General features: G+C 30.4%; 1 protein-coding gene across 1 annotated transcript in view; it reads right to left on the reverse strand.

Annotated features, from left to right (window-relative positions):
- Positions 1 to 15,418, reverse strand: part of LOC108549582 (lachesin) — a 151,716-nt gene that overhangs the window by 18,526 nt on the left and 117,772 nt on the right. The gene's annotated exons all lie outside the window — the stretch shown is intronic.

The raw sequence follows: 15,418 nt of genomic DNA on the forward strand, positions 1-15,418 counted from the left end.
ATAAATAATATAAATACTAATATAAATTATAATTAAAATAATTCATAAATAATATAAGTACTAACATAAATAATAATTAAACTAATAGTTACAATAATTAATAAATACTATAAATTCTAATATAAATAATAATTAAATAAAAATAATGAATTAAATATTAAACAATTACCATCGAATAAAACTTTATGTCATCATCTTTGTAACTAAGGGAAACTTGGAATTGCTATTTTCCTCTGGAGGAGAAATCTTTGAGTGCAAAGGGTTCATGTATTCCGTGTTTTAAGTACCTGCTACATCCACTGCATAATACATTCCTTTCAATGCAAAGAAATTATAAAATAATGATGACATCTTCTCTACAAAATTTTTAAATATTGCAATTTGCAATATTCAAATTATTACCAAGTATATATTTGTTTTAAAGTGGAATTGTTGTAATCTAAATTATAATTATACATGTCACCGGTCGATGCATATAATCTCATTGTTATTAAGCCGCGTTTGCAATATATCATTTAATAGATTATACAGAGAAGTCATAGGGAGAAGAAAAACGTTTATTAAGAAATTCTAGGAGATTTATTTTTTTAATATTTATAATCTTTTTGTATGTTATGTAGACATATTATAGTCGACTTCTTGTCGATGTAAACCGCCCTATAAAAATCGACATTTTGGGCTTCAATGGCTGACGTGATTCTGAACGATCTGGTTATCCCAAACGAAAAAACTAAAAAGCATCTTAATTAGTATAAACACAGCTATAGTATGAACCATCAAAACAGCGAAATTTCGAAAATTAAAAAAATGGCAGCATTTTGAAGTTTAAGTATCGATTTTCCTCGTGCTTTTCGTATTTGGGTGATAAACAAAAATAGAAAAAAATGTCAGATTTTGAAATCCGTGGTTTACACAATAAAGATACGTCTGATGAATGTTTTCTCCAAATTTCGAGTCAATCCGTCAACTAAAACTCGAGATATCCCATCAAGCACGTCAAAAAATATAGTTTCAAGAAAAACGCGTTTAAAGTTTTCGTTCCCCGTTGTACAATGTATATACGTCGCACTTTAAATATCCATAACTTCGTTAATTTTACGAATTCGAACAAATCCTTTCACACAAACATTTTCGAGAGCATACACTTTGAAAAATAATAATAAAAAAAAAATCGATTTTTTAAGGCGGTTTACAACACCCCCTTATTTAATAATCGATATACGAATCACGAGGTTCTCAGCGACAGTTTATGAGTGTTCTACGATTACTGTAGGTACGTCCTGTGATTACATTTCGTTGGTTACATTATACCAAATGGGTGATTAACTTCGTTTCTTTTATGAAAGGGTTCCAGCTTATATTTATGAGCAAGTGTATTATACTTCGAAAAGCTTAGGATTAAGTGGTCCATTGTGATTAGTAAGTTGTATTCGCGGCACAAAGGGGCCGAGTTCTTTTGTTAAAAGCTGAGAATGTGTAATCTCGGAATGACCAATTCCAACGCGTGAAATAGCTGCGTGATCCTTTCAGTTGATTTATGGTTCTTGAAGAGACACAATATTTGTAATATTTCTAACATAAGGCTTTCGTACTGTTACCTTAAGCCACTCGCGAACAAATTACCATAGGTGGTCTACAGTGACTATTTGAGATGTATTTAACCCTTTGCACTCGAGAGGTGAGCGTAAGTCACCGTTCAATCAAATTCCGAAGATCCATGTTAATTAACATATCAAATCTAAAATAACCTAAGATTGCATGGAATGTGGAAATAAAATAATTTTAAGTCTTAATTTATACCTGATTCCTTATTTACCGTTTCAAACGTGTCCTCGACGTTACAGCAAAAAGTTTTTGAATTACTATTTCTCTGTAATGAAAATAATCACCGAGTGCAAAGTGTTAACATTGTTGCGACCAATCAATTGAACTCGTCCAACTGTCAAGAAGGCATCATCTGTCAATTTAAATCATTCATAAACAAGTTGCCATAAGTGGTTAGGTCTACAGTGACTATTATATATTTAATATTACAATTGATTTCAATGTGTATTGAGAGAGGAAATATTTAAAGCCATTAGCTGTCCATGCTCGTCAGCTATATTCGTTAATTAGCTAAATCGGATTTCCATCATGGTATTCATGCATATTAGTTTCTGGGCTGATTTGTATGATTTTGGATTATAATGGGGAAACGATTACTATTGTAGAAGAACCGGGATTATTTTCATGTATAATTATAGGCAACATTCATATTGCAGAAATGTTAGATCAATTTGGCTGAAGGTACTCACATTTCCTATACAGATAAGGGTTAATTTGAAAATTAGGAAGGTAACATTGAAGCTTGCTGATAATAAAACAATTCCACGATTGAGACAGATTAACTCCTGATGGAAATTATGCAAATCATTGTTGGAGATTTATATGTTGCAAAGATATGTGTTTTGAAATAAATTAATAATTATTATTTCTAGGTTAGAAATGATTTGGATACTAAATCATGTTGAAAGTCTTTTACAACCATTAACATCATTAAAATTATTTTAACAATCATACTTAATCATTATTAATAAATTAATAATTATTATTTCTAGGTTAGAAATGATTTTGATATTAAATCATGTTAAAAATCTTTTACAGCCATTAACATCATTAAAATTATTTTCACAGTTATACTTAATCATGTGAAAAGTCTTTTACAGTCATTAACATCATTAACATTATTTTTACAGACATATTTAATTACGTTAAAAGTCTTTTACAGTCACAGAAGGCACATTGGTCTCTTTGAGAAGACACTCTGTGTGATAACTTGATTTAGAAATTAATTCTCTGATGAATAATTAAATGAGTCTTATAACAGGAGTCATTGATATATTTAAAAGACTATTACTGAATGTTTTATGTATTCTATTTTTAATGAGTCATTTCATCGAGCAGAGGTAAATTTTAAATGCGCGAAAATAGTAGTCCATGTACTATTCAAGTTAAATTATTGGCTCCAAGCAAACGACTTTCTGCATAAAAGTTCAAAGTTCACAGAGTGGTAGAATGATGCATTGTGATGGTGCGATTGATTAATGGTCTTTGTTGCAAACAGCTGTTACTAATGGCAATATTCCTATATAATGGTTTACTGGGTTCGAAATTTTTTCTTTAACGTTTTTACGAGTATAGTTGTGAAATTTACACGAATAATATCGTATAAACAATATTATGCAAGTAGTAAGAAGAAAATTCCAAGATTATATCAGTTAAATTAGAGAATAATTCAACGAGGCGTACGATATTTACGTTCACCGGAGATGTGTACTGTGGTGGCGCTAGTGAGTTAGATGTAACGTCGTCTTAAAGGGTTACGCCCGTTATTCGATATTTATGGCTTGTCAAGTGAAATTGGAATGTACTATTCTCCCCACTGCATTCGCATAATCTTTAATTGATGTTCTTCCAACGAGAAATTGTTATTTATAACTATCCCAGTACATTTATAGCTATGCTAGGTTCTCAAATTAAGTGAATCTTTTAGTGTATTGTTATTTGATTATGAGTTATGTTAAATTGAGTGCTGACTTTAGAAAAATTGGTTCTTGTAGGCTGAAATTATTTTTATTGAATAACTTTTATTATTGCGGATTTATATTTAGTATATTAATAAATTATTAATTTTTTCAATTATAGTTAGTATCCATTTAGTTTTAATTTTAATATTTATTCTTAATCTTAAGGTGCATTTCAATGGTGTCATTTAATATGTTATGTACTGTATATATGTATAAATATTGATAATATAACTTAAACTCCAGGGGCTATTAATTGTTAAAATAAAAGAAGCTTAATTTTTTTACTTATAGTTAGTATCCATTTAGTTTTAATTTTATTCTTAGTCTTAAGGTGCATTTCAATGGTATTTAATATGTTTTAATATGTTTAACTATATATTGTAACATATTATTATATTAAAACACTAATAATTATACTAATATGATTTAATATAATGTATGATATTATAATAATATTAAAATAATAATAATATAATTTACCATGTTATGTCCTTTATATATAATGATTCGAAGCAAGAATGTAAGTTATTTAAATGTTTTGTTCAGCAGATAATAAAAGAATTATATTTAATATATTGGACAATAAGAGAAAATGAAATGGGGAAAGGATAATAACCTCATACGGTATAACGTAGAATGAAATCTCTATTTGCTTAGTTAGCTGTGTTGGACTGTAAGCTTGCAACTTAAACTTAATTCAAAACTACAATTATTGCAACGAGTAATCTCATTGAGGAGCTTAGTCCAATCATAACTTCAATCATACACGGTTCTCAAGCTGGAACATCAAATTTAACTCAAATTACGATACCAAGAAAAATATTTCTCATAATTATTCAGGCAAGAAGGTTCAGTTAAATTGATAAAATAATGCAATAATAATATGGCAATGGACTAAATATTATAAACTTTTGTGGAAATTCATTCATTAAGAGCTTATAACGTCCAGATTAATATCATTAATTATATTAATATAATTACAATTGTAATAAAATATTTTCTGCAAGTTCAGATAAATATCATAGTTGGATATAGTTACATAAATACAATAGTTAGTATAGTCAGTATAAATATATAAATATAATATTATAATATATATAATTTTATATTAATATTGTAATTTTCTATATACTATATATAATATACATATAACAATATATTGTAATTTTCTATATACTATATATAATATACATATAACAATATATTGTAATTTTCTATATACTATATATAATATACATATAACAATATATTGTAATTTTCTATATACTATATATAATATACATATAACAATATATTATAATTTTTCAAGTAATTATAAATTATAAGTTATATACTTTTGACGTATAAATAAATTTTGCAATATTGAAACTTCATAATTTTGCAACTTCCTTACAAGTTTACAACTTTTACAATTTTATAATTTCCAATTTGATATTTCAGAAATCTACGATTTACAATTTTACAATTCTAATTCGAATGGTCAACCAAGTGATGCATGTATGTATAATTTACAAAATTTCCCTGTGAAATGTTATTCATCTTGTTACTAAGCTCATTACTCTTACGAAAAATGTATCGTGTTTTCGATTTTGTTAATTACGAATTCAGAGGTAGAATTGCAGAAGATAAAATGGCGGGTATAAAATTGAAAATAAATATGCTGAAAAGAGGTTATGTGGATGTCGTAAAATTCAGGCAACATTTGAAATTTGCGCCATTGGCGTGGTAAAGTGTTACCAACGAAAAGAGAAAGATGGCGTGACAGCTGACAGTTCAGAATTATCAAAAATGGAGCGCTACATGGAGGCACAATGCGTTTTTATTGTTTAATAATATTTAATTAACGAAAAATAATTGGAAATGTTTTCTACCGAAATTAATTTCTGCGTGAATTTTGGAAAACGCAATATATATATACAGGGTGGGTCACCACATATGGCCATCCAGATCTTTTTTCTAGACGGACGTGTAAAGGACATACGAAGGTCATTAATATTTTTTTAAATGGAATCATATATTTTTTATTACATCAGCTGATGCACCATATTCTTTTCAAAATAATATTAACCTATTTATGCTAAAAAGATAATAAAAATATGTAATAAAAAGTATCTGATTTCATTTAAAAAAATATTAATGATCTTCATATGTCCTTTACACGTCCACCTATAGAAAAACTAGTACCATCAGTATAGTCCTCTCTCAAAAGCATAACAAAACCAATAACTTTATCCGAAAAATTGTTCGCTATGTGTAATAATAATGATGTATATCTAGATGGCAATATGTGGTGACCCATCCTGTATATATATATATATAATTTCTTTCTTGTATAAATGAAGTTGATTTTGTTGAATTTTCTTGGATAGTATTTCATTTATTTATTTTGATATTTTCCTACTCATGAATTTTGCATATAAATGCTACAAAATTCGTATTTTGTATACACTATATGTAACACATTATATATCACACCTCGTATAATAATTTACTAAGTAATAATTTTCGTGTGTAATAAATTTTTAATTACGAATCTTTGGTGCATAAACGAATCTCACAATTTTGGTGTAACACCGTTTAATATTAATATTATTTCTTGCGTGAATTTTGGGACAATATTCGCAAAATTTCACTGACCGCGTTAGTTGAGCGGAAAAGAGCCTGAACAAAATTGATTATCCGTGATTCCAATTTCTTCGCGAAAAGTAGTCAGCCAGGTAGGTAAACGAAATACACGCAATTTGTACCGCAAGACAGTGGAACTAGAGTTGCGCAAAGACAGACAAATAGGCGGATCGATTTATTGGCAAAGGCCCAATGACACCGGTTTTGCTTTTTTTCCGGACGTGGAAATCGTGTCTAGCGAGGCAACACTGAGTCGTAAAAGAAATATTTTTCCTCGACGAGGAACGGAAGTTCAACTTTCTTGATAGCACGGACCGCATATACAGGGAGTTTCATTTACATCGCTCGCTGTTCGAAATTGCATCTTCGAAATTGTTTACGACATGCACTGATATTTCAAAGAAACGTTGAATGATATTTCGAGGAACTCAATTTATCGTGATCATCGGCAGTATATACGAAGATCAAATTTGTCTTTTCTAACCTCTTAATCGATCGTGTCATAGATCGATATTATAATCAAAGTCGTTTAACAAATTAACAAAATATATACAAAATATAACAAAATTTACGTTAACGATTGACATACTTCATTTACAATATTTTTTATATGGAATTTATACAGTATTTTTGATTTCATCGAAAATTCAGTTTTTAAGATATAGGTTATGTCGTATGTACACATTCATACATGAAAATATTTGAACACGTAGGTATAATTATAAAAATAATTTCACGATGTGTAAGATGTCTATAGTGCATTTAGTACAAATAGGAACCGTGGTGGCGCTAGTGTGTTAACGAGTAACATACTTCATTTACATCTTTTACACGGAATTTGTACAGTATCTTTTGGGTTTCATTGAAAATTCAATTTCTAAGATGCAGGTTATGTCGTATGTACACACTCATACATGAAAATATTTAGGTTATGTTGTATGTACACTCATACATGAAAATATTTAGGTTGTGTTCTATGTATACATTCATATATGAAAATGTTTGAACACGTAGGTATAATTAAAAAACATAATTTAACGATGTGTAAGATATCTACAGTGCAGTTAGTACAAATAGGAGCCGTGGTGGCGTTAGTGTGTTAAATGGAAAATCGTGTTACAGATTTATTACTTGAATATACCGAGATAAACGGTTTTCTCAAACGTTATACTTTTTTTCTCGAAATATACAGGGTGGGTCACTACATATTGCCATCCGGATATACGTCATTATTATTGCGAATAGCGAAAAATTTTTCGAATGAAGTTGAATGGTTTTGAGATAGGCATATTCTGATGGTACTAGTTTTTTTGCAGAATGACGTGTAAAAGACATATGAAGGTCATTAGTGTCTTTTTAAATAGAATTATATATTTCTTATTACATCACCTGATGCTGATATAGCAAAGTAAAAGTTCGAATATTTTTGTGTATGAGTGTACTTACATAAACCTGATACTCAAAGAAAATCATCGTCGTGTCTACTACTAATGCAAATTTCGAATAGAAATTTAATACTAAAATAGAATAATAGTTAAATAAAAGTATATACATTGTTAGAAAACAAAATTGTGATTCCACAAAAACTTAACCTTCAATTGCTATCATTGGATTATACGTAACTGCAACAGTTAGGTTAGTTAATCTACATTCCGTGTTAGGAAATAAAAATAAAAATTTGTTCTTTAAGAACACGAAAAATTCTTCTTAAAAATAGGAAAATAAAATACCTTAAAAATCGTTTCAACAAGACCAAACTGATTTTGAGCTGATTATTTTTTCTTGGGCTGGTACGTAGATTATAAAATTTGGAAGAAGACTTCAATCGATAAGATCAATTGAAATTTATCGTGAGGTTTAACCTTCGTAATCATGATTGGTTCACTGGTGTTCCAAAATTCTGTTTTGTGGGAGGAATGTTGGCTCATGGCGGGCATGCTGCGGTTACAGTTAGGTTAGGATGAGGCGCTCCGTCGATTAGCTGCTATTTCTAACTCTTTAAGCGGTGGTGAGACTCAAGCAAACAGATTAACTGAAGTAACTGAATCGCAACAAAATCCTTTGTTCCGACATAACAAATAAATATAATATAAACAAAAAGAAACACAAGATAGTAACGTGTCCGGTAATATAATTATTACTATTGTGTCTGAAATATAATATGAACGACGAAAAAAGACACTAGAAGTAAAATCACCAGTTTGTAATGTGCCTGGTAATATAGTTATTACTGTCTCTAAAATATAATATAAACGACGATAAAAGGCACTAGGAATAAAATCACTAGTTTGTAACGTGTCTAGTAATATAATTATTACCATTGTGTCTGAAATATAATATGAACGACGAAAAAAGACACTAGAAGCAAAATCACCAGTTTATAATGTGTCTGGTAATATAGTTATTATTATTGTCTCTGAAGAATTGTATCTAAAATATAATATAAACGACAAAAAAGACACTAGGAGTAAAATCACTAGTTTGCAATGTTTCTAGTAATATAATTATTACTATTGTGTCTAAAATATAATATGAACGACGAAAAAAGACACTAGAAACAAAATCACTAGTTTCTAATATGTCTAGTGATAATTAACCGCTAATTTACATTCGAAGAATATTTTCATTCCATCAACAACCCTGACTTATACTTCTACAATGGGAGGCACTTCGAAACCATAAATTAATTTTGCAAGGAAAAGAAATATAAAATAAAGAAATAACTTATAACATACTGATAATTATATTACTTACAAAATAAAAATTACTTAATTTTCTATCTTTACCAATAAAAACCAACTGAAATGGCGAACTGCAAATTACCAATTCCTGCGCAGTGGTGCCAATGGAGTGGAAAGGGGATAATGAAACAACTTTAACAAGCGAATCCCTATTTTCAGGAATTTGGAAGGGGGATACATTTTCTTGTAGTTGCAAGATTGGTCAAATGTTTTAGTGATTTAGCCATTGGTCGGTGGAAAACTGGTATAGGGACGAGGATAGGGGTGTACCTGAACACGAATAGCGAGCAAGGAGTAGTGTGGATTAGTTTGGGGAAGTAATAAAGCCACGAATCCTGCAGATCTGTTGATCATGTTTCTCCAAAGAGGATTAAGGTAATTTAGACTTCGTTTGAAAGTTAATTGCGAATCCCACTGTATCTGTTGCTTTTATAGCTTTATTATCGCTGGGTTCTCCTTTAAGGAAGCCTTTTAAGAATATTGTAGATTTTTGGCATGATTAACGACCTCGCGTGTCATTTATGTTTATGGCATCCAGTCGCGAGTAGCCTAGTCCCCTAGTTTATGGCAGGACGCAACACTCTCTGGTTTCTGAATTTACGATATACTTAATAATAATAATTTTCAACAATCATGTATTCTTTAACACATTAATAGATGCCATATCGAAGTATTTATAACAAAATAAATAAATAAATAAAACGTTAATGTCCAGGGTGTTTCAGGGAAGGTTTCCAAGGTTGTTGTATAAATTCGGACGAAATAAATCAATCTTTTTTTGCATTTTATTAAAGTTTATACATTCAAAAATATGTCTGCTTAACCATTTGGAGAAATTCGTAAAATTAAAGAAATTGTGGATGTCCAAATTCGGACATGTCCAATGAGGAAACGAAGAAATTTTCAATTAAATTGGTATAATGATTACTTATGGCTATTGCGACGTAAATTTCTTTTCTAGTTCATACTATAGTCATTCTATTATTAAATTATAAAAATTCTGTACTCTATAGTGCTCAAATAGCAAAGTTATGATGAAAGTGTTATGTTGAAATGGTTGACAGGGTAGCTCAAATTCTATTCGACCGATTCACTTCAAATTTGAGCTGAATCTTTAGCAGACATGTCTTTGTCATCCAAACTATGGATTTTAAGATCCGGTGTATTTTTACATTTTTTTCTTTAACTCGAAAAATAAAGGACAGGAAAAAATTGGTATGTAGATTTCAAAGTATCGTCATTCTTTAAATTTGAATATTTTTTTTTTGTCCGTAGTTCGAATGATATCTGTATCCTTACTGATCAAAATGCTTTCAGATTTTTTCGATTCGGATAAGTAGAACAGCCGCTATCGTGTCAGCCATCTGTACCCGTGTTTTGAACCTGCCTGTACATACCATTACATAATTCCTACAATTTTCACTATTTTGTATTGAAAAAAATTACACATATGTTTGAGATATAAATAAACAAGAAATCGAAAGGCGTGTGTCAAAAGGTCTTATAGTTCATTTGAAAAAAATTCCCAAATATGTTCTTCTTTTTGGGTCAGATTTGCAGAAAATACTCCTAATGAAATCATCATCTCTTCCTCGAAATCATTCAAAATTTGTCCAAAATATTTAATATTGTCATTGTCATGTAATTTCGAACATATTCCCAAAGAATTAATTCACAGAAGATATTCTATACAGCTCAGAAAAGAATAAATCTTGATTACATTAAATTTCACAGTTCAGAAATCCCAACTGATTCTCTTGACAGATTATTCTAGTTAAAAGTTCAGGTTTTTCTCACTGTTGACCGAGTACCAACTTGACAAACCTCTCGCGATACGGCGAGAAGCAATATTTGTGTAACGTCTTGAAGGTTCGTATCTCACTTTGAGAAAATACCAGGCTTATCTCATGCTTCGATGATAGAAAAACATAGTGCACAGTACACTCGAAGAAGGAGCACAAATAAAGAGCTATTCCGACACTGGGACGCGATTTCGATTAGAAAAACTGCCTGCCGAGTAGCACGACGTGCCTGTCGCCTATTCGACGACTTGATGTCGACTGAAAGCCTGAAAGGAGCTAGTGTCAGATGTCGTTGGAGGAACGTCTTTATTCCGATGCCTGTGCTGGATTCTCGTCTGATCACGACTGTTCTGTTCTCCTTTCTTCGCGTTTTGCATCGATTTGGTTCACGTGGCCCCTTCATTGGAGAGTGTCTATGATGTTTCTTGCCATTGGTGGTCGTGGTTTCGAGGAAGGGGGACCCTACGCGGAGGTAGTCTCCTGTCGTGTCTGTGCCTTGACTAGAGGTACCACAGATGGGACACTGGTCTCACGGCTATCAACTTGTGGCGAGTTGTCAGCTTCAGGATACCATCAGACACTCTCCGGACAGAGTGCATCGATTGAACTTCTTCGACGTTTGATCTGAACTACGATGTTTCTTGAGATTTCCTTTGCCCATAAACGTTCGTCCATAACTCCGCTAAAACTAAGTTCGTCCATAAACTAAACACTAGGTCTCCAGAATCAAAAATACCTATTCGTATGTGAAAATTAAGAAAGGGTCATGAATTTTACAACACGCCAGACCACGTGGTTCACTGATTTTTGTCAGTAATTATTTTTAGAATTTTTAGAATTTCGTTGTATGACGAGGAGTATCGATTTATATTCACGATGCGAGAACTGTAATGACAATTTCAAATAGTGAAGAATAATTGGTTCATGGCAATGGAAAATTGTGCATTTCACGTTTGTCATATAATAGACAAAATATTGATTTAATTGGCGCTTTTTTCCAAATATGCAGGTTATTCTGCAAGATGTGCATTCTACACGCAAAAAGCCGTTGAAAACGTGAAATAAAATTTTCTCACATGAAGCTTTATTTTCGAGAAAATTGGCTTTAAATATTTAAGCGGTGAGGTCGCTAACCGCACATCTGCCGCTCAAATATTTGAAGTGAATTTTCTCAAAAATGAGAACTCGTATGAAAAAATTTTATTCCACATTTTCGATTCACTTTTTCGCGTAGAATCGATCCCTGTACGTTTATATTATAAATTATCGCACACCGCTTCACGGATAAATTTTTTAAACTAATTATACATTCTGCTTCGAATATACTGCATTTCTATACTGCATATAGACTTCCATAATTTTCAAGATTCATAGTAAAGTTATTTAAAACTATAATAATTCATAAACCGAAGAGACAGAAGAATAATTCTGCACGGTTGAATTTTCGCAATCGCATAATTTCTATATTTTTTACCGCGAGTCAGGTCCAGCTGAAATATCTTCAAAGAAACGTTCTCGCTGCGTTTTTTCCGAACAAAGAAATGAATTGTATACTAAGCTACGAAGAATTCTAAAGACAACCGCTCGTAACGAGATAAAAAGTTGCGGCATTTTATACGGATTCGAAACTGCGACCGTGGAATAGTTTCACGGATAACAAGATTAACTAGTTGCAGGGAATTTCTTTGTGCCCCGATAGCGACAATTTACTAGCCCGACAATTTAAATAGCGCGCGTATTTGATTGGAAAGATTAAATGTTCGATTACCATATTAACCCCTCTGTCATTTCGTGAAGTAACATTTATTACAGTCCACGCTAATTGCAGTATATTTCATCGTGACACCATATATGTATAATTTGTACGATTTAAAGCCTGTCCAATCCTATTGCAGGCATTAAATAACATGAGAAATTGTGCAAATGGCTTACGTCATCACGATCTAAAACGTGCGATGCGAGATCTTTATTAATTAACGTCGTTAATCTCGTTTCTGCAATTATTCGAACTTTTACACGGTTTCCAACATCAATCCTATGTTTTATCAAATTTCTCCGACACCTTTTTGTTGTAATGTGTTATTTATTATCGTGTTATTTTATTGCTTTATGTCCCATCGCAGGTTAACAAATGGCACTTGGAAATTTTGGTAAGCTTTCTCTTCCCTTTAATATAATTATTAATTTTCATTAAAATGTAATTGCCTTTATAAAGTATAGTATATATCTCCTCTATATTTGGATTTGCGGAAGGTTCGGGTTAACTTTTTCCCCTGAAATTCGATAAAATAACGTATTTTTAAAAAAAAATAAAAGTATGAATCATACTATTACCTTTATTATGAGATTTTTTCTGTAATATAAATATTAATATTTTTTAAAATACAATTGGTACTTTTAATTTTTGTAAAGTATAGTATATATAATTTTTCTATGTTTGGATTTGGATTAACATTTTGTCCCGAAATTTGATAAAATCACGAATTTTGAAAATAAAAGTTCGAATCATCCTATTACCTTCATTACGAGACATATTTAATGTTATGCAAAGATGTTATTTATTAAAGATGTATATTCACAAAGAAGATATAACATAGTAGCAAAAATTTATTTAACCCTTTTCATTCGACGATTTTTTGGATAAAGAAGAGTAGGAGTTCAAAGATTTTCTGCTATAAAGATAACGATATTTTTCTCAGCGGAAAATAAGAAATCGTATAATAATTGACACGTACAATTATTTGATTTCATTTCATTATCTTAAATTTGACATATTAATTAATATCCATTTTCGAAATTTTATTTAATGCTGTATCTCGAGTGCAAAGGGTTAGAAAATGGAGGCATAAAAAAAATTTGAAATTCAATTTTTGACACTCAAATTTCTTAAAATAGCAAATCCCTAGTACATATACTAAGTTAGTCTATTTTATAGTACATATACATATTTTATTGTATTTTATAGTACGTATGTATAGTATATATTCTAAAATCTATTTTCATTATGAAACATATCTGGTCAATCCAATAAACAAATAAATAAATAATACTATTAAATTTTCAACCTCACTCAATTGACCACGAGGTAATCGCTATGAGATAATGTTTTATAATAATATCATGCAAAATATATTATTTATAAAATATGATGAATTATCGTTTGTTGCAACGAAGAAATCTTAGGTGAGCAGAGTTCGTTGAACACCCTATATATAATCGAAATACGAGGTGTGTTTACTTCACAGATGTGATAATATCTACAACCACACGAAGTAAACTATCGCAACGAAAAATGGTAATTGTGTATCGTGTTCCAATTCTCCGATCATGCTGTTGTAAATACATGGGTTCCGCATCGAGGGCACTTGGAACAACCTAAACCACAGGCTAAGAGCATGTCGCTATTTCAACTTCAACTTTCCATAGCCTAATGAAATCAACTTCCGGTATACTTTATCGAGAAAGAGGTTACCCAGTCCATAATGATTTTTTGAACAGTCCGGCGTCTAAGATAAGCGTATTTATACCTAATCTCAAAGCTCAGATTCTTTCAGAAAGGATTATTTGAATAATAGGTAGAATGTAACACTAGATGTTGCTCCTGTAAAATTGAATTCGTCGCGTCTAAGTACATAACCTTAAAAAGATATGTATTTCTTTGCTTATTAATTTTTCTCTATTCCTTCTTTAAAGCTCAGATTCTTTCAGAAAGGATTATTTGAATAATAGGTAGAATGTAACACTAGATGTTGCTCCTGTAAAATTGAATTCGTCGCGTCTAAGTACATAACCTTAAAAAGATATGTATTTCTTTCATTATTAATTTTTCTGTATTCCTTTTTTAAAGCTCAGGTTCTTTCAGAAAGGATTATTTGAATAATGAGTGTACTGTAATACTAGATGTTGTCCCTGTAAAATTGAATTCGTCGTGTCTAAGTACATAACCTTAAAGAGATATGTATTTCTTTCAGTATTAATTTCCCACTATTCTTGTTTTTGAAGCCCAGATTCTTTCAGAAGGGATTATTTGGGCGAGTAGTGAGTGAAATGTGACACTAAATCGTGCTTTTGTAAAACTGGATTCATTGTATTTGAGTACATAACCTTAAAAAGATCTTCTTTTATTATTAATCTTTCCCTAAAAAAACCCTATTCTTTCTTTTCTTTTCTGTATAGATTGTTGTAATACTGTACATTTGTTTAAAATGAATGAAAATTTGCGTTATTATTATAATCAAAGTAAAAATTTAATTTTCTTCGCATCATTCATTGTATTAGGTCAGGTTATGATTAGGTTGTTTGATATAATGACAAACCAGGGATTTTATGATGCCTAGAGCACCTCTGGTGGAGGAAATAGGTATTACAGAAGTCTAGGATAATAAATAGTTATTATAAGTAAAAGTAACTAGACAGAATAACACCAAAAAACCAATTATATTATTTAAAATTAAAGAATGTCCAATTTTTTAAATACTTCCACTACTTCTAATTAAATTTATCTAAATTTTCATTAAAGTAAGTATAATAAAACCTCGTGTCCTATAAAAATTTCTTTTCACATTTCAATATACAGTTATTCATAATGTCACAAAGAAAACTAAAAAATATCATTTAATATACAATTGTATTCTAATATAAAATTCCCTATTTTAATAATAACACGAGTAAACAGTCCTTATAC

The sequence above is a fragment of the Eufriesea mexicana genome, unplaced genomic scaffold, assembly GCF_001483705.2.
Source record: "Eufriesea mexicana isolate 0111107269 unplaced genomic scaffold, ASM148370v2 scaffold2087, whole genome shotgun sequence".
NCBI lineage: Eukaryota > Metazoa > Arthropoda > Insecta > Hymenoptera > Apidae > Eufriesea > Eufriesea mexicana.